The 18,040-nt window shown below is 41.9% G+C and overlaps 1 long non-coding RNA gene across 1 annotated transcript in view; it reads right to left on the reverse strand.

Moving 5' to 3' along the window:
- Positions 1 to 1,066: 1,066 nt before the first annotated feature.
- The window catches only part of LOC133213962 (uncharacterized), a 35,627-nt gene continuing 18,653 nt past the window's right edge, over positions 1,067 to 18,040 (reverse strand). Inside the window, exons 2-3 of the long non-coding RNA XR_009725938.1 lie at positions 4,785 to 4,897; positions 1,067 to 1,369 (exon numbers count right to left, since the gene is read on the reverse strand). This is a non-coding gene — a long non-coding RNA (uncharacterized LOC133213962). The remainder of the gene's footprint in view (positions 1,370 to 4,784; positions 4,898 to 18,040) is intronic.

The raw sequence follows: 18,040 nt of genomic DNA on the forward strand, positions 1-18,040 counted from the left end.
AAAAAGAGAGGGAGATAGAGAGTGAGAAAGAGGGGAAGGAAGGGAGGAAAGAAGGAACGGAGGCAGGAAGGCAAGAAGGCAGGAAGGCAGGGAGGCCGGGAGGCCAGAAGGGAGGAAGGGAGGGAGGGAAGGAGGGGAGAAGAGAGGAGGGAAGGAGCACTACCTGGCCTCTTAAAGTGAACAGTACAGTTAGTGCTTTAAACAAAGCAATGGATTTACAAGTGTGCTTATTTGCATGTTCAGCCTATTTCCAAAGCCAGACATATTACGTGCCTGGGCATATGCTTACTAACCTGATTATCATAGTAATCTCAAAATCTTGATCACACACGAAATTGGTGCAATGGTCATGAATATCTTTGGGTGCACCATTGCTTATGTCAGTAATTTCAAAGTTCAGCACATCTTTAATTTCAGTACAGTGAAGACCACTGAGACAACCACTTTCATCTGTAGAGACAGTTCATCCTGTGCAGTTGAAACCACCTCAATAGGTTGTGCTTGCAACCCTCCTAAAAAATCCCCAAATTGGGGTGCTTGTTTTAGCTACTTGGAAAAACACTCTTGGGAAAAATTCAGCTCTTCTCTGGGTTTTGCTGCAGGGCAGCAGTAGCAGATTAGCCATCTGCAGCAGAAAATTGACAGCTATTGTAGCTAAGGCAGCAGTAACACGAAGGGGAACAGTTAGAAGGAAGAGTCCAAGTGTGCCTGCAGGTGTCCTGAAATATGTAGCTCCACTGACTAGAAATCAGTAAAGCATTTGCTACTCACAGTCACTGCCACAGTGGCTTTGCTGGGTTTCACAACAGGAGGGATTTATTCTTGACTTGACCCCACTTTGGTCAACTCTCTAGAATCCTGGCTAACAGACTGCTAAGTATCTTGCTAGTGACCACGCCAGACACTGTGGGGACATGCTTGGTCTGCTGCCCACAGTGTATTCGTGGAAGAGGACACCAAGAGACATACACCGACCTAAAGTACCACGCCTGTGGGAACTGAGAAAATACCATCACACAATTTTTTCCCTGCCAGAATTATTCTCTAACTGGCCATAAATAAAATGGCCCAAAATAAAAATTCAAAGTAATTATTTTGAACATTTTAATGACTTTGGATTACCGAGCAATTTGCACAAGTTAATTGGAGGCAGTAAGTTAAATGCAGTTCTCTACCACTGAATCAAGACAAGCCTTTATAAGAATTCACAAATACCTGTAGCAGGCACATACCTGTCTTGCAATCTTGATGTTTCATCCACTACTGAAATAAGAACTTGAAGCAGACGTGACATGGCAGTGCTGTACTTACTGAAAGTTACTGGCTAGGTAGGTTTGTCCAAAGTTTCCCAGTGAAACTGCTGACCATCCTATAATCCAAATATGGTTGCATTAAATTCTAAAAGCCACCTTCATTACTGGAAACAGAAGAAATCCTTCCTTTTTCATTTGGACAGGAATTAAAGCTTACCTAGTAAACACCAGTGAGGATTTATTATCTAAATGACTTCTTCCTGTGGTGAACTTCTCAGTGACCTGCCTGTCAATACTAATGAAATCAACCCACCTTTCTTGTTCTGAGCAGTGGCTTTAAATTCCTAATTGAGTCCTTATGGCCATGTGCCATGCCTGACCAGTCAAAGATCCGATCTCTAATAAGTTTAGACAATCTCAAATTTTGAAAAAGAGTACAGTAGCTACCTCTGAACCTGGTGAAGGCAATAAAGTTGAAAAACAAATCTAAAATAAAAATGCTTATTTTATCTGTCTGAAACAGTTCTTGATACTCCTAAAATGAATGTCATGTATTTCAAAGCTAAAATATAGGCAACTCATTGCTAATACTCCATGTGAAAGCAATGAAGCAATTTTTACACCCAGGTAATGAAAGTGGGCAGTGAGAACACCTACATATTAAAAATATTTTCTTAAACAGACATCTTCTGACTAAGGTAGAAATTACATTAATTTTTGGCTTCACTTACTATACATAAGTATAAATGTAGCGCAAGGGTGTCTGATTTGCAGTTATTTGGGTCTATAATTGATACCTACTCCAGCGAAGGATTAATATACCAGAAGAAAATGAAAAAACTATGTTGGTGATGTAGGTTATTGAAATATGATTTTCCTGAGCTGCCAAACTCCTTGTTCCATATGTTGCTATTACAAAAGCATATATAATGTGAATTAGAGAAAAAAACCAAGGACTGTATTCACATCCAGACTTCTAACCGCTACCATTTAAAAGGGCCATAAGCTACCTGTAGATACAACTCATTCTTTTCCTACCAGTGCATTTAGCAGTTTATTCATCCTGGGGAAGTTTATTTGTTATTTTGCAGGCTGGACTGCCCTGGAACTTTGCAGGTTGCTGTTCTGAGTGGAGTTTGATTTCCCGCTGCCTCTCTTCATCACCTCTCTCTTTTTGTAGCTTCCCCTGCCATTCTCACGCTTGTATCTCTGAACAGTGGGCATGCTTTTCACTTTAAAAATTACTCCTGCTGTGAGCTCACTTAACAGGATTGGACACTTGTGATTTTGCTCTTCAGCAGGTCTTTCCGCTTTTGAAGGAAGAGTGCAGGGCTAGCCACTGTGTTCTGGCCATTGCTGCTTCCCTGCAAAATGAAATTCATTTACACTTGTTTTTCTGTGCTGCCTTTTTGTCTTGTTGGTTTCGAGAAGTGACAATGTTTCTGGGAGGCTGTATGCACAGATATTTGTTTTGCCTTTGAATTGTGACTCTCCACCGAAGAGACCCACTGTTTGTAGCAAACACCTGATGGGCCTGGTAGCCATCAGCACTGGGGTTTCACATCAGAGGATCTCTGCAGTGGAGTCTTTCCAGGCCTAGGACTCCCATGGAGATAGTGATGTAGTTCTGGGTTTTCTCACTGCAGCACCTGGATGCTTTCTTTGTGAGGGAGCCTGCTTCTGATAACCCCTGTGGTGGTACTTCTTGAGAGATGCTGCACTGTATCCCTGCTGTACAAATGTACTCTGATGCCTTAAAAACCCATGTACTGCTGGTCATTCCTCATGCCATTATACCAAGCAGTGATGACTGGCATGTCGTGGTTTAACCCACAGCCAGACAGCTTGTTACCCACTCCCCCCCCTTCTTGCCCTCCCCCTACTCCTGGGGGAACGGAGAGGAGAATCAAAAAGAAATGCAACTCCCACGGGTTGAGATAAGAACAGTTTAGTAACTAAGGTACAATACGAATCACCACTGCTACCACCAACGACAACAATGATAAGAGAAAACAGCAAAGGAAAGGAGTACAATACCACGCGCCGAACCACCAGTCCGACCCGGCCGACCCCCTCTCCTTCCGGGTTCCCCCCCAGTTCCCCCCTCGGCATGACGTGCTGTGGTATGGAATACCTCTTTGGTCAGTTTGGGTCAGGTGTCCTGTCTCTGCTTCCTCCCGGCCTCCCCTCCTCCCTGGCAGAGCATGAGACTCACAAAGTCCTTGGCCAAACCAAAACATCACCTCTATCAGCTTTGTTCCGAGCCCGAAAGTCAAAACACAGCACTGCACCAGCTACCAAGAAGGAGAAAAAATGACTGCTGCTGCTAAACCCAGGACATGGCAAAATTGCTGTTGTTTGCTCTACCTATTGGACTACAATACTGTGCCATACTGATGATAACTACAGCCTGGTAAAGCACCTTAGTCCTCTGTGAGTAACTTTTATTCTGCTCTTTTGGTCCTTATTTCATTCACTGTAAGTCAAACATATTTGTTAATTGATGCTCAGTTGTCCTTCTCAGGCTAACATGCTTACATAGGATGAAGTGTCTGACGTACTTCATCACTTGAAAGAAACACTGGAGCCTCGAAGTAGAGATATTATCCTTTCACCCCACCTTTTACTTATTGCATGGCAATGCTATTTCCATGAAGGTATTGCAGTGTTCTTTAAAATGCAGAAATGTGGGTTTCATTTTGGATTTTTCAGAGCTAGGAAATCTCAAATAATAGCTTGTCCCTTTTCATCCTTATGGAGTGATATGCTCCCTCATGATGAAGGTGAGGGATTGTTATTGCCTTCATTTGCACAAACATAGGTGGGAATAGCATGGGTAAAGCCCTTTTCCACAGATGTAGATAGTCATGAGCTCAGGGCTTCCTGAACCATGCTTGTACATCAGCTCTCCCAAATAATGTTCTTATTTAGAAAAGTTGTTGTCTACATTAGCAAGTACCATATAGTACAGGTGAAATAAATAAACTGGGAACTGTGAATTACATGTTACTTGTCACTTTCAGACCACATATTCAGGCAGTTCTTTAGCTTATCCATTGGTTTCTAAAAGGTCAAAATTAAGCTGGATTTTTCCACCCCTTTTACAGTAATACTACAGATTTCAGTGTGATTTAAGGGGATCTATCCCTGCTCTCTGCAGGCTTAGGATGCAAAATTATAATATTTTGTCTTTTATATCCACTTACATTAAAAGTAACATTGGTGTAATGGCACAGTTTTTGAAACCTTCTACTAGAAGGTGTCAGGACTACAGTCTCAGTTATCGGGCTTTTACATTACCCAGGAGAAACAACTACAAATGCAGAAATATGAGTTTTATAGGTACAAGATCAGAAGAAGAAAAGCCTCTACACTGCATTCTTAGCTGCTGACTTTAAGCAGCACCCATGCTAAGGGATTGCTCCCTAGGGCTCCATGATGTGCAGGAGCAAGAAAGATGTCTGAGGATATACACTTCAGAGAAATAGCAAGGAAGGGTTTGGGACTGCAAATATAATGAGCTGAACTCACCTTTGTTACACCAGTACAACTTCCTCGGATCTCAACAGGTTGTGCAAGTGTAACAGGAAGCTGAGTGTTTCACTTTGCACATCAGCACTGAAATTTGTTGCTCTAAAAGGAACCTGTGGGAAGTGATGATTAGACAAGGTACAAAGCTTCTTTTGAAAAGAGAGGGATTTTTGAAGCTAGGCTAGAGGTTACAACAAATGAGAGTGGTATCAAGATGCAATAGCTATAGAAAAGTAAAAAAAAAAAAGCTGAGGATGTGATAAGAGAGATACATAGTAGAAAGCTGACTGCTAGAATAGTGCTAGCTAAGAGGAGGCTAAGAATACTTCACTGCACAATTAATGTTATAAAGGATAAGGCAAAAGTAGCTTAGTGTGCTTCAAGTCACAGCTAAAGATGGTGTCCATGACCATAAATTGTATCACTCCTCAATGGAAATTTAGTGGAGATTTTTAACACTGGAACATTCTGCTGAAATAAGCACATAGAAATCAGATTGTCCTGTTTTTTTCAGAAGTGTTCTTGTCTTTTCACAGAAAAGCATTCTTTGTCCTTCCTTAAATTGTTATTGTCTGTCATTGGCCACTACCATTTAGAAAGCAGTGTATTTCTATTAAGTGCCTTTTGTTCTCAGAGCACCTTGAACCTAAAAGAAATGGAAGGCTTTATAAAGCCTTAGGTGTTTTAGTGTTCAACCTAAAGCTTTAGTTTTAGGTGTTCAACACCTGTGAAGAGAAGTCTCTGGTTTTCTAATTTCTCTTCACTACGTTTTAGCTACCTTTAATAAAAACACAATGTTGAGTTGTTCACACTAATGTACACACACAGTACCCTGTTTCAGTCATGATTCTTATCTCGTTTCTGATGTTTGTGATACAGCCCTTTCTGTTTCAGAAAGCTGAGAGGCAAAAGTGAGACTTTCTGTAACAACACAGAAAAGACAGGAATGTTAAAAGCTGCACAACAGATTCAGGATAGACAGTCACCTGATGCCTGTTTCATTCCTGGATTTATGCTGAAATACGGGGTAGAGTGCCAATGCATATGTTGAATGCATAAAATCTGTGAGGCTGTCTGTCAGGTGGGAATCAGACAGGAAGCCTGGAGCAAGGATACTCATAATTATGCCGTCAAAAGGCTTGCAATAAGCAGCAGAATATTTTATTTGCCGTCAATCCTACAAAAAGTCTTTTATAACATCTGTGTCAGCAGATTCCAGGTCCCAAGAGGTGCCACTTATTGAAAGCAGCAGAGAACTCAGTGAGGGTTTTGTTGTGTATTTGACAAGTACACTCAGTGGAAAACCTCACTGGTTTAATGAAGTTATAGGTGGCAGAGGACATCTCAGTTTTGCCTGTGTTTGAGGCATTGTTTCAAGGTGAGTTGGACATTCATGTTGATTGATGCTCAGTCAATTTTCTTTATTAGTGATTCCTGTTGTCTATCATTTGTGCTTCAATAGCAGGTAAACCCTTTGGTCAGCCCCCTTTAACCCCAGTGCTCTTCAGTGTGCAAATGCCTAAGTCACCTCCCTGCTAACACAAAAGGGTCCCTGGGAAAGGACATGATGATGGGGCACTGCACCACATGGTCATTTTCCCCCAGCTAGCAGAGACCAAGCTAACAGGGATCCTGTTAGTATTTAACAGCTAAGGCTGTTCCCATGAGCTGCAGCACCATGGATGAGCTACATCACCTCCAGGTGCAAGCTGGCTTGTATCTGTGAGTGTGCATGCCTCTCCATGCCACATCCTTCTGCACATTCAGGAACTAGCCCAAAGAAAGACAGTATTTCCACACTAGTCATGCCTGCTGAGATGTTTTACTGGAGTAGAGCACTGTAACATAGCCACAATGAAATAGCCAGAGTCCAGTTACCACCGCTATTTACTGGAACTTCTGTTTTGGAGCAGAATACAATTTGTTGCCTTTTCTCTGTCTGATACTGCAAAGCACATCCATACTAGTAAACAGGGATTATTCACTGGCCCTGAGGTCCATTGACACAGAACTGCTCTCATCCATATGGCTAAACTCCTTTTCAAAACATTGGCCACATCTGGTCTGCATTTGGGCATGTTCTTCCCCTTCACTAATCTTCAGGCTTTGTCTGAAACATGGGAGGACTGCTAACCAGCACAGGCCAAAATGTTCTCAGGGACCTTACCATGGAAATTCCAGTATGGACGGATGATCCCAGGCAAGCACACAGACCCATGCCTTGGCCTGGGTCACTGGTATGGACAAGGGCATACAGTACCACTCTGTGAAGTTTCTGGCTCTGCTGTGGTCATACGTGACAGAGCTGAAAAATCTGAACTTTTCATTTTGGTGACTGTAAAGCAAAGCATTCCACCTAATCTTGAAGAAGCTGAAAAGAATTTGGAAAATGCAGCTTGCCATTTGTATTCAGTGTGCTCGTATATCTTAATTTATTTCTCCTTCCTTGGTAAACCGCTCTGAGGTCAATAGTATCTAATTCAGCTAAACTGTGTTATAAAACGTCTCTTTTGACAATTTGTAGTTACGATGCAATTATCTTAATTTTGTCTCTGATGAGTCTCTTTCATCGACTGAGGTTTTGATCGACTGTACCTGTGCTTATAAAGAAAAAAATGCAGCATGCCTTGCTGAAGTTGTTTTCACTGGCTGTTTCATATGGTACCTGCTCACTGGAGCTCTGCAAGTCGTATGTGAAGAAAAAGATTCTGCTTGTCTTCCTGCTTCACAGATCCACTGAAAATAAGCACATCAGACACTGAGTTGAGCTAATGGCACACTTGCTTCTGGTTGCTCACTTTTGTTTTGGGTTAATGTCATACCCTTGCATGTAACATCTGGAGAGGAGAAAGAAAGATTTAATCAAAATAAAAATAGCTGGTTTAGGTTTAAGTTTTTCTTTTGTATTATGAAGTGCAGAAAGGGAAAATGAAAGGGTATAATTTGCTGTGGCTATTGAATAGAATAAGAGCTGTGAATGCCAGCAGGTCTGCTTCTCACCCACAGATCCAGCGCTTCATTTTTTGGGGGGAAAAAGCTCTGCACACCTTTCCACTGAACCTCAGCGTGCTCCTCAGTATAAACAATAGCTCATGTTGTTGAGGAGGCTTATCAAGAAAGTTATGTCTGTAATGATGGGGATTTTCATCTGGCATCCCCTGGGATTTGTGAAGCATTTGCTGCCTGTAAGTGTGGTGATAAGCTGCTCAGTGATTAGAATATTCTATCTGTAGTGCAATCGGGCTCCCATTTCTCTGACATGTCTCCTCTGTATCTTAAAAATACCACTAGCACATCAACAGCTTATCACAAGGAGCTATATGAATTCAGAACATGATTCTTTCATAAGATTGTTCAGGTTAGGTGTCAGCATAGACTGAAAAAAAAAAGGTGCTAGCAAGAGGTGAACATAACAAGCATATCTCATAATCTTTCTGTGTTATAGCCCTCATTCTCTCATTCCTGTGCTTTTTGAATACCCGTAGCTTTCAGTATCCCGATGTCAGCTTTTGACTGTAGGCTCCTCGGGGCAAGTGTGCCTTTGCGTCAGTAATACACTTTACCCACTTAATGGCACTGCCTGAGCAGTAATGAGTGAGCCCATTACAAGCAGCTGCAAATACAAATATCAGCAATAGTCTGGATACTCTGCTCCATATCTAGATGTTTAAAACAGGAATGAATTACCTGGTTGCTCATCTGAATAATTACACAGGGGACCATCATGCTTAACAAGTTTAATGTAAATCCACCAGCAGTCATAAAGGAGACTCTCCCATCATGCTGATGGTGTCTAATGACATAAGAGCCATAAATGACCTCAGTGATAACTCCCACACAGAAAGCTGACACATCTAAAACAATCAGCACTGTCTGGGTTAATGCAGTGAACACTGCCAGGCTCTTGAAAACTTCACTGCTCCTTCCCCAGGCAGATGTGGAGAGGGCCAAGGAGAAAAGGATATGCACATACCCTTAGCACTTGTCAACATTTTCAGTTGCAAAAGTAAAATGTCACCAGTGTTGAAGCCCTCGTCTAGAGAGCTAATAGCTGCTTGCTGTTAGGGCTTTCATTCCCTTTTTTAAAAAGCTCTTTTAAAATTGATACAATTTTCTTCAGAATTGAAGCTGTCACAATATACTCATTAAGTGAGGGGCAGTGTCTAGCGACTGAGCTTTCCTGTGTTGTCTTAACACCAAATCTTTTCTTGCGCAAATCTAGTTAAAATACACTGAAAATATTCATTTTAACCACATTTATGTTTAAAAAACTCTGCATTTGCCATATGCGTGTACAGAAAAACAGATTGTCCTGGACAGATACCTATTGTTCTGTTTTTTCTGCTGTATTTTAGCTGCTATATTTGTATTTTAAATAATTTCTGCAATTTTGGATATATCCTAATCCTCTGAAGTCTGTAGGGTGGTAATCTAACTCACCCTTTACCTCTCAGGGCACTGATGTCCTAACTCAGGTATGTGGAGTAGCCCTGCAATTATTTTTTGACTTGGATAACCTCAAGTCAGTTTCTTCTTTGGCTTTTCCCTCAAGCAGAGAGACCTTGGGTCACTCCTGGAAGCAGTGAAGAGGATTCCTCATGTCAGACCAGCAGGGATAGCTGACACATAGCAGCAATCTGGAGCAAAATCTCAGGAAAAGATACCTTGATATGAGGGGCCCACACAACAGAGGAAGAGATATCTTATTTCTTTCTCCGTGTAAGCAAAAATTTCTTGCCTTTTTTCCCCATACTGCTCAGGTCAAAACTTCCATGAATTGCAATGTGAATTTTTATTTTGTAAAATATTAAAGGGCTGTCCTATCACTATTTGTATGCCCATTAAAGCACATGTGCAGGAAAAGCATTTAACTTGGTATCTCAAAAGTACTTTTAAACTATTGGTTCTGCTTCTGAAATATTATAAAAGAGGCTCTGTCATGAAGATAAAAACCTTTGAAGAAGCTTTTTTCTGTGAAAAGTTTGTTTCATTTGGCTATGGAAACCTTCGCATACTAGGTGCTTCACATTAAAGGCAAGCACACATACCTGCAGCAGAACTACCATGAGCAGCATTGATAGACCTTAAGGCAATTTAGTTCAGCCAAAGGAGGGAGGAAAGACAAGTCATCTCTGACTGATATGTAGACATTTTTTTTTTTGTGGGAATAAACTAGGATGCCTTGACTGCACAAAGAACTTAACATACTCAGGCTGTATCCTTCTGTTAAACCTTTTTACCGACTCAGTGACTAAGAGAAGTTTAGTCCATTCTCTATGAACTTTTCTTATCTTGCCTGAGGTGTGGGAACATCTGCCCTGAATGGTAGTAAGCCAGGTATAATGGGACTCCTAAATGGCAAACCTTTTCTTCTTCCCTTTGCTTTAAGTTGTAAGATCAAGGTTATCTTTCCATTAATGAGTTACCCCTGAATTCAAACAAAAAAAAAAAAAAATCCTTTTATTTTCTAGAAAGCAGAGCGCTAGATCCACACAAGCATTGAAATGCTACTTCCAAAACTCAGGTCTTCATAAGCCGCATTCCCTTTACTCTGTAAGCACCTAAAAGCTGTAACTTTTATGGTTTGAACATCACCTTTTTCTAGTCTGGTATCTGTTTCTGCATCATCCCAGAGAAGCCTCTCTCCCAACCCCAGCTGGATCTCTAAACTAGGGGCTGTGCTTTTCTGCAGGACTTTCTGCAGTGGAGGTTCTTCAGGGTGCTTTTTCTACCAGCACCAGTGCCTCATTTCAGGGATTCAGACACCAAATGGGAGAGGGAAAAGTGGCACTTGATGCTCTCTTTGTGTGCTTCAGCTCTCCAGAAAGCAGAAAAGGTGTGGTCTAAGGTCCCAGTTAGTTATGACATATTTAATAGTCAGCATCCAAAAAAAGCATGGAAGGAAGCTACCCAGAGCATCCTGCTATTCAGAAGCTTGAATGTGGCTTTTACAAACAAGGGAAACTCAACAGCCTATCTCCAGAAAGGAAGAGCCTTCCTGAATGCTCAAGTCCAAAGAAAGTCTTTAGACATGTGCATCTTCTGCTAGCCTTTGCTGTTGCCTGTCTTCATCTTCTCACAGCAGAGCAGCTTGCTGGAGTCCATCTTAAGGCAAGCACATCTATTCATGTGATGGATGTATAAACAGTCTAAAAGAGATGCTGAGGATGCTACAAGATGACTAGGAGCAAAGCTGTGATCCCCAGCCACACCTCTTGGCACCGGAAGAATTCCTTATAGCATTTTGAAAGCTTGTTGATGTTATGTCCGTTTTTATGGCTTTCACAACTTCAGCAAAGGCTGGATGTCATTTTTGTATTTTATTTTTCCTGTCTGTATGAGAAGGTGATAATTTCTACAGCCACGTGGCCATCAGCATATATTGTTAGATTAATATTCATGCAATATGCATTCAACAAGGCTGTTATCTGAGCTCTGTAACATTGCCATGCACAGAGCAATCATTTGTAAAAGAATGGAGGGCTTTTAGCTTGAATCTCATTGAATCAAAATTACTTATCTCCAAAAATGAATACTATGTTTCAGAAAGTGTAATTGCAATTGCAAAGCTATTTACAAAATAGATAGAACTGGGTTTATTTTCCACAATGACTACAATGCTTTAGCTCTTGTTTAGTGAATTGTTGGCAAACAATATAAAAGTTTTTCACCTCAATGTAATTCACTGCTAGAATTTGTCATATAATTTAAGCATATATTCTTGATTTAAAGTTTGTTCAAGAGAAACTTACAGCAGCATTCCACACTCTTTGTTGAGTTGTATTGGTTAATATTGATTGATAGCGCATATCAAATGATACCGCATATCAAATGATAGCTTTCTGTTCCCTGATTAGATGACAGTCTTATACTATGAGTTTTCCAATGCCAGCTCTAATGCTTTTTAATTCAAAACTTACTTTGATGAGAATTCTCTCATAATCATTCAAAATGTCACCTGTTTCACCTATCATTCATGCTAGCTAATATGTATCATAAAGTATTCAAACAAGGAAAATAAAAAGGTACCAAGCACATCTGAAACAAATGCGTGCTAATAGAATTTGCTGAATTTTTCACCTCTACTAAAAAAAGCCAACTTATTCACATCATTGTACACACTCGTAAAGTCTCAGAATTCTAGATTAAATAAGTCTCAAAAAAAATCCCTGTATGGAGAAGAACAATTTCCTCTTTAACTCCTTCAGAAAGGAGTATTTATAAGGTGAATTGTTCATAAGCATAAAGTTCACATAAACCAAAGCTAGTAGTTTTCACCCAAAAGGGTAGAGTTGGTTCTGAAGAGTCCCCATATCTTAATTGCCCGATAAAACCGTAACCTAGGAGGTGGAGAGAATTATGGCTCTGGTCTGGACATAGCTGAAATCCTAGTGAACATGCATGTTTGCGAACTTCTAGTCCAACTTTGCAGTAATCGCACAAGAGAAACTGGTGCGAGTACAAGTTGATCTGAAGTGAAACATCTTGCAAAACAGTACTGTAAAAATACCAATCCCTAAATCCCACACAGAGCACACCCGTGTCTTTTCCAAGTACAACTCCCCAGCTTTGAAGGAGGAGCACCACGGATGCGTTAGGTTCCCCACTGAGGATCAGAAAGGGAATTGGGCTTCATGGGGATGAGGGCCACTGTATTACATTAGCAAGATGTTTTGGTTATATGGGAGCTTTGCTTCCCTTTCTTCCCTTTCAAAGGTATGGCAAAGGCACTGCTCAGTCCATGCTGTGCCTGGCTGCTGAAGCAGTGCTCCCACCAGGCCCCACCAGCTCTGAGGCTCATGGCACCCATACTAATTAGGATGACATCAAAGCTGATTTCCCTTTTCCTTACAGGAGAGTAGGGCTGGGCTCCAACAGATTCAGCCAAGGTTTCTCAGGCCCTCTAGGCTTTTTGCAGTTGGAAGACAACACAGAAACAAACGGTTTCAGGCTTTTTAGGCTTTGTAGTTTTGCTTGCATTGCTGTTTTCAGTTTGGGGTAATTAATGGGTTTTTAACTGCCAGCTGTGCACAGTCCCACATCAATCTTTTCTGAATGAGAACCTCATATGGTCATCATAACCTTTACTCCAAAAGGAAATTAAATAACTAACCTGGTTTGTATGTTTGCCAGACTAGAAGGTAATTTTAAATATACAGTCTTTGCAAAGAGAGTGGAGATGGTTTTGGCAAACTTGGGTCCCATCATGCAACCTAATAACCTGATCATATTGAGTCCTGAGCAGCTCATCTCACCTCTGGAGCTAGATGGAAACAGTCAGGCCTGATGAGTGCTGTGAAACCCTGCAGAACTGTTGTGTCTTCCCCTTTTTTATGCTTTATGCAGATTATCACTACGGGCAGAAGTTGCTGTGTAGGATTGGACCAGCCTAGCAGAGGGCAGCTTCTGTTGTAACCATCACCTGGAAAATCATCATTCAGGGACAAATAGCATAGGAGCCCTGTTACAGAAATACAATGCCGTTTCTCCTTAGGGCAGATGAACCTGCCTGAGTCCAGACACTGGACTTTACCAGCTAATGATGCTAGACTGAGATTGGGACATCAAAAAGCGAAGTGTGGGAGGAAAGCATCCAGTGAAAGGGCATTCTTTGTTGGTCAATCAGACAGCTGAGAAGAGGGAAATGAAAGACCACTGGAGGTTATTGTGTAGGCAGATGTTCCACGTTATTTGCACAGCTGAACAATTGATTTGTTGATGCTGTTGGGTTTTCTTTTCCCCTAAATTAATGTTCCTTTCCTCTTTCTGTTAAAAATGGTTTTGTTTCAAACACAGGCTCATCATTTGCAAAGGGGAAAGTGCAGTTTCTCAAGGGACACCAAAGAAAATACTTTTTTTTCCAAGTGTCACAATTTGGATGGAAGGCTGAAAGCAACTTTCTGAGGGCAGCCCTATGCTGCTGTTGCATGGGTTACGCCTGTCATTCAGCCAGCATCATCCTCCTACAGGATGGATTTCTGCAGCAGATCTCCCTGAAAGGCCTGATGGCCTGTGCAAAAGTTGCCAATATCCAAGGACAGCCATGTGCTGTGCTAGAAGCCATATGCTATAGTTGCCCCCATTCAACAGTTCAATGCTTCTTTATAGCCCTTTGTGCTTCAGAAATCTGTTGTCATGGGCTTCCTTTCTCAGCCACCCTGAGCTTTCTGCCAAAGTTATCCTTGTTCTTGACTCCAGGCCATGGCTTTCTGCCCATTTAGCAAACTTCTTAAACAGCTCCTGATTTTCAAGCTTTTTTTTTCTTCCTTGTATGTGGACACATTCAACTCTGGTAGAAATCTCATAACATTCATTCATGATGAGAGATTCAGTACTGTGGAGCGCCAAATATAAATATTACTAATTACGACTGCCCTTTGTTTGTTCATAACAAATGTAACCAGACCCTATAAGCCTTAAGCAATAAACAACCTGTAATCCTAGAATTAATGTATTATTATCTGTTAGAATGAGTCTCCAAATAGATAGCTATCAAATTAAATCTCTGAAAGTCATAATGTTTTCCTACCAGCTGCCTGAGATCTTCCAAACTTAAGTTCCCTATAGCAGATGCTTTAGGACTAATTCATCCTACTTTCTGATTTGATTCAGTGTTTTGTAGCAGACACTCACTCTCCCAGCATACCTTACGGAGTTTATTGTTTGCATATTTTCACAGTCCTCCAGCTACTGATCACTTTAAGGGGGATAATGCAGGATGCCATCCCTCCCCCTCAGTCCTTCCTACAAGACTGACACCCTGGTTTTAAAGATTTCGCTTACATGAATCACCCTGCTAATGCTCTGCAGTGACACATCAAACCTCCTCTCATCAGTGAGAGTTTCCAAGCCTTTTTGCACAATAACTATCCAGCTAGTATTAATGCATGAACTATTCAATTTCTTCCCTTCCCAGCCAGCTCCAGCACTGTTCAATACAAACGTGACTTCCTAAGACTGAACTACATTTTCCTTCCTAGTATCCTTCATCTTTCATGTCCTCCTAGTTGCTTCCCTGATTAGAATACCATTTCCCCTTTCTTGCTATATTTTCTTATCTCAGGGGGAAAAGTAGCACTGCAGCCTGGAGGCATGGTAGCTGCTGTAGGAAAGCAGCTCTATAGCTGGTGAGGAAGAGTTGCTCTTGTCCCTGTGTTTGGGAGGTTACCTGACAGCAAAGCTAGTGAATACTCTGCCAGCATAGGGCAGAGCTGATAGTTGTGCTTTCCTGCTGAGGCTGAATGCTGTGCATGGCACACAGGGTGTGCTAGACTACTCCACTGAGAGTAAAGCTGTGACAATGCAGTGTGGTTATCTGTATCCTAAGGAAAGGCTCCAGTCCCAGAAGTCAGACTCTTCCTATCATTAGGCGGTGCATGGGAAGAAAGGGAATGTCTCGGCTGGCTGCAGCAGCTCATCCATAGGGCCCCAGGACATCAAGTCCTGCTCTGCCACTCTGGGCTGTCAGCTGTGATCTCTGAGGTTACCAATACCAGCTCTCTGTTCTACTTCCAGTCTTCGTAACGTCTGCTCTGGAGCCAATGGGGGGAATTAACAACATTCTTAATACAGTAGTGCCCAGGGCTAAGCAGACTCTTGGAACATGATGCAAAATTATCAATTTGCAAATGTACATTCAACTATAAACCGCTTGTGGTTAGAAGCGACCTCTGAGAAACTGTGGACAGTGTGTAATGCCTTACATCCTGCATAAGCAGGAGATGCGGGAGCTTGTAGGGAGCCTGAAGGCAGCTGTGTAGAGAAGAATCAGGGACTAATCTTTGGAAGGGAAAAATGGTGGGACAGACCTGTGAGGAAGACCCTGGGATTCAGCTGACCAACCCCTTTTTGGGAGAAAAGGGCTTTCGTTTCCTCCCCTTCTTGCCACATCTGCTGCTCCCTGCACAAAAGAGAGCACAAGAGCTGCCTCCTCAGCAGAACCACATCAAAACTGGCAATTAACACCCTGCCACTTCTGACTGTTCAGCCTCTGGGAAAATCTCTTGGCCTTCCTATATCGTTGTCTAACCCTAGACAAGATCCAAACCCGACTCTGCTTAACTTTCGAGATCAGATGAAATAGTCGCGGGTAAAGCACATGGTGATCCCCATCACAATCAGCAGGCAGGTCTCAAGGGTACCCAAAGGCTGTTCAAAACCTTCAGAACTCTCAAATGATGCTGTAAATAGTCTGGTGGGGGGCTGGGAAGGTAAGAGAATGTCTCCTTCATAGGTTGACCACCCGAGGAGGGGAAAAAAGATGTGTGATTGCTAAACACTTCTATTATATACCTCCCAAGGTACAGAGGTGGTGACCACACTGGCAATGCAAGCCAAAAGTTTCATGATCAATGATTCTATAGTATTACAAGTCATTACCATAAAGTACAGTGAAACAAGAACCTTAGCCCCAGCCCCCCAGCTGATAAACACTAAAACAGCAAATACCGGGTCTAAGTAAGGTACGACATGCTGAAACTCTGAGATCAAGAGCAACAGCTTCGAGAGCCAATAAATCAGCATTGTGATGAGTGACTATTAATCCAAAACAATAAATGCTTATCACAAATACGATTAGACACACTCTGGTCAGCTCTGTCATTATCTCAAACCTTCGAGCCCCACGTTGGGCACCAACAAGAACTGTTGTGGTTTAAGCCCAGCCAACAACCCAGAACCACACAGTCGCTCGCTCACTCCCCACCTTCCTCCCCCCACTCCCGGAGGGATGGGGAGGAGAATCGAAAGAATGTAACTCCCATGGGTTAAGAACAGACCAATAACTAAGGTATAACACAAAACCACTGCTGTTACCACCAATAATAATAATGGTAAGGAAAATAACAAGGAAAGAGAATATAACCGCTCACCACCTGCTGACTGATACCCAGCCCAATCCGAGCAGTGATCTAGCCCTTCCAGGTAACTGCTCCCAGTTTATATACTGGGCATGATGTGCTGTGGTATGGAGTACCTCTTTGGTTAGCTTGGGTCAGGTGTCCTGTCTCTGCTTCCTCTTGACTTCCCCTCTCCCTGGCAGACCATGAGACTGAGAAAGTGCTTGGTCAGAGTAAACATTACTAAGCAACAGCTAAAAACATCGATGTTATCAGTGCTGTTCCCAGGCTGAAAGTCAAAAACACAGCACCGTACCAGCTACTGAGAAGGAGAAAATGACTGCTACTGCTGAACCCAGGACAATCTTCCAGTCTGTGTATGCCAAAGGATGATTGACATTTAGCCTGAGCAGTAAAAGAAGAGCAAGAATAAACATGTCAGGTGACAGCTCTGTGTCTCTACACACAGCTTCTGTGCTGCTGGCTTCCTAGAAATCTGAGTCCTTCTGAGAACCCTAGGAAATGGTATTTTGGAGGTTCCTGGGTAGGCTGTTGTGCCCTCAAGAAGGCAATTCTTCAAAGTGATACCTGTGCCTGTTTCCTTGGCCATCTATATATTGGCTTTGGGCAGCTGGTACTCAGTAGGTAGAGTATAACCAAGACACAGCTAGCGCCTGAGGGATATTACTGTTTGAGCTGCAGTGGTGGTAGCATGGACTCTTGGATTGAATTTGACACTTTGGATCCCCACTATTGTTTATTATATTCACAGAAACTGCTTTGAACTATTCAGTGATATTTTAAAGTTTATTTTAAAGGTTTATTTTTGATTCATATTGAAAATACTTCAGCATGCAGGAAAAAATCATTCAGAATTCATTCATTTCCCCTGGCCTGGCAGTAAGGCAGGTCTTCCACAGTGGGATTTTCAGAGCCTTATTACTTTTCCCTCCCCTTTTCTCTGTGGTCTCTTGACTGAAGCAACTTCACATTTACATTTTTTACTTCTTTAAATAGAACTCCATTTGCCTTTAATTAGCATCACAGAAATACTGGAGTCTTCCGCAAATGTACACAAGCAGTGATATCTAGTAACCCCTCAGAAATCTCCAAGAGAAATGAATAAAGAGGCCAATTTGGATAATACAGATTGTGGATTTGAGGCTGTCACGGATGGATGCACTACAATTGGTGGTGTAGTAAATCCTCTAGCCTACCATCAAATTGTTCTGTATCCTATGATGGTTTGAGTTTCTGATGTTCTGGGTGACCAGAAGTTTGTTACGATGAAAAGAAGATATCTTCATTTGATGCATGTGTTGATACTTCTTGAAAACTTCCCAGTGAAGCAAATTAAAGCCTGATCATTCTCTACAGGCAGTTTTGTTTATTCAGGTGTTGTTTTCTGTGGTCTCTGAC

The sequence above is a fragment of the Neopsephotus bourkii genome, unplaced genomic scaffold, assembly GCF_033783945.1.
Source record: "Neopsephotus bourkii isolate Nb327-2 ecotype Australia unplaced genomic scaffold, CSIRO-AGI_Nbou_v1 NB_107, whole genome shotgun sequence".
Taxonomy (NCBI): Eukaryota; Metazoa; Chordata; class Aves; order Psittaciformes; family Psittacidae; genus Neopsephotus; species Neopsephotus bourkii.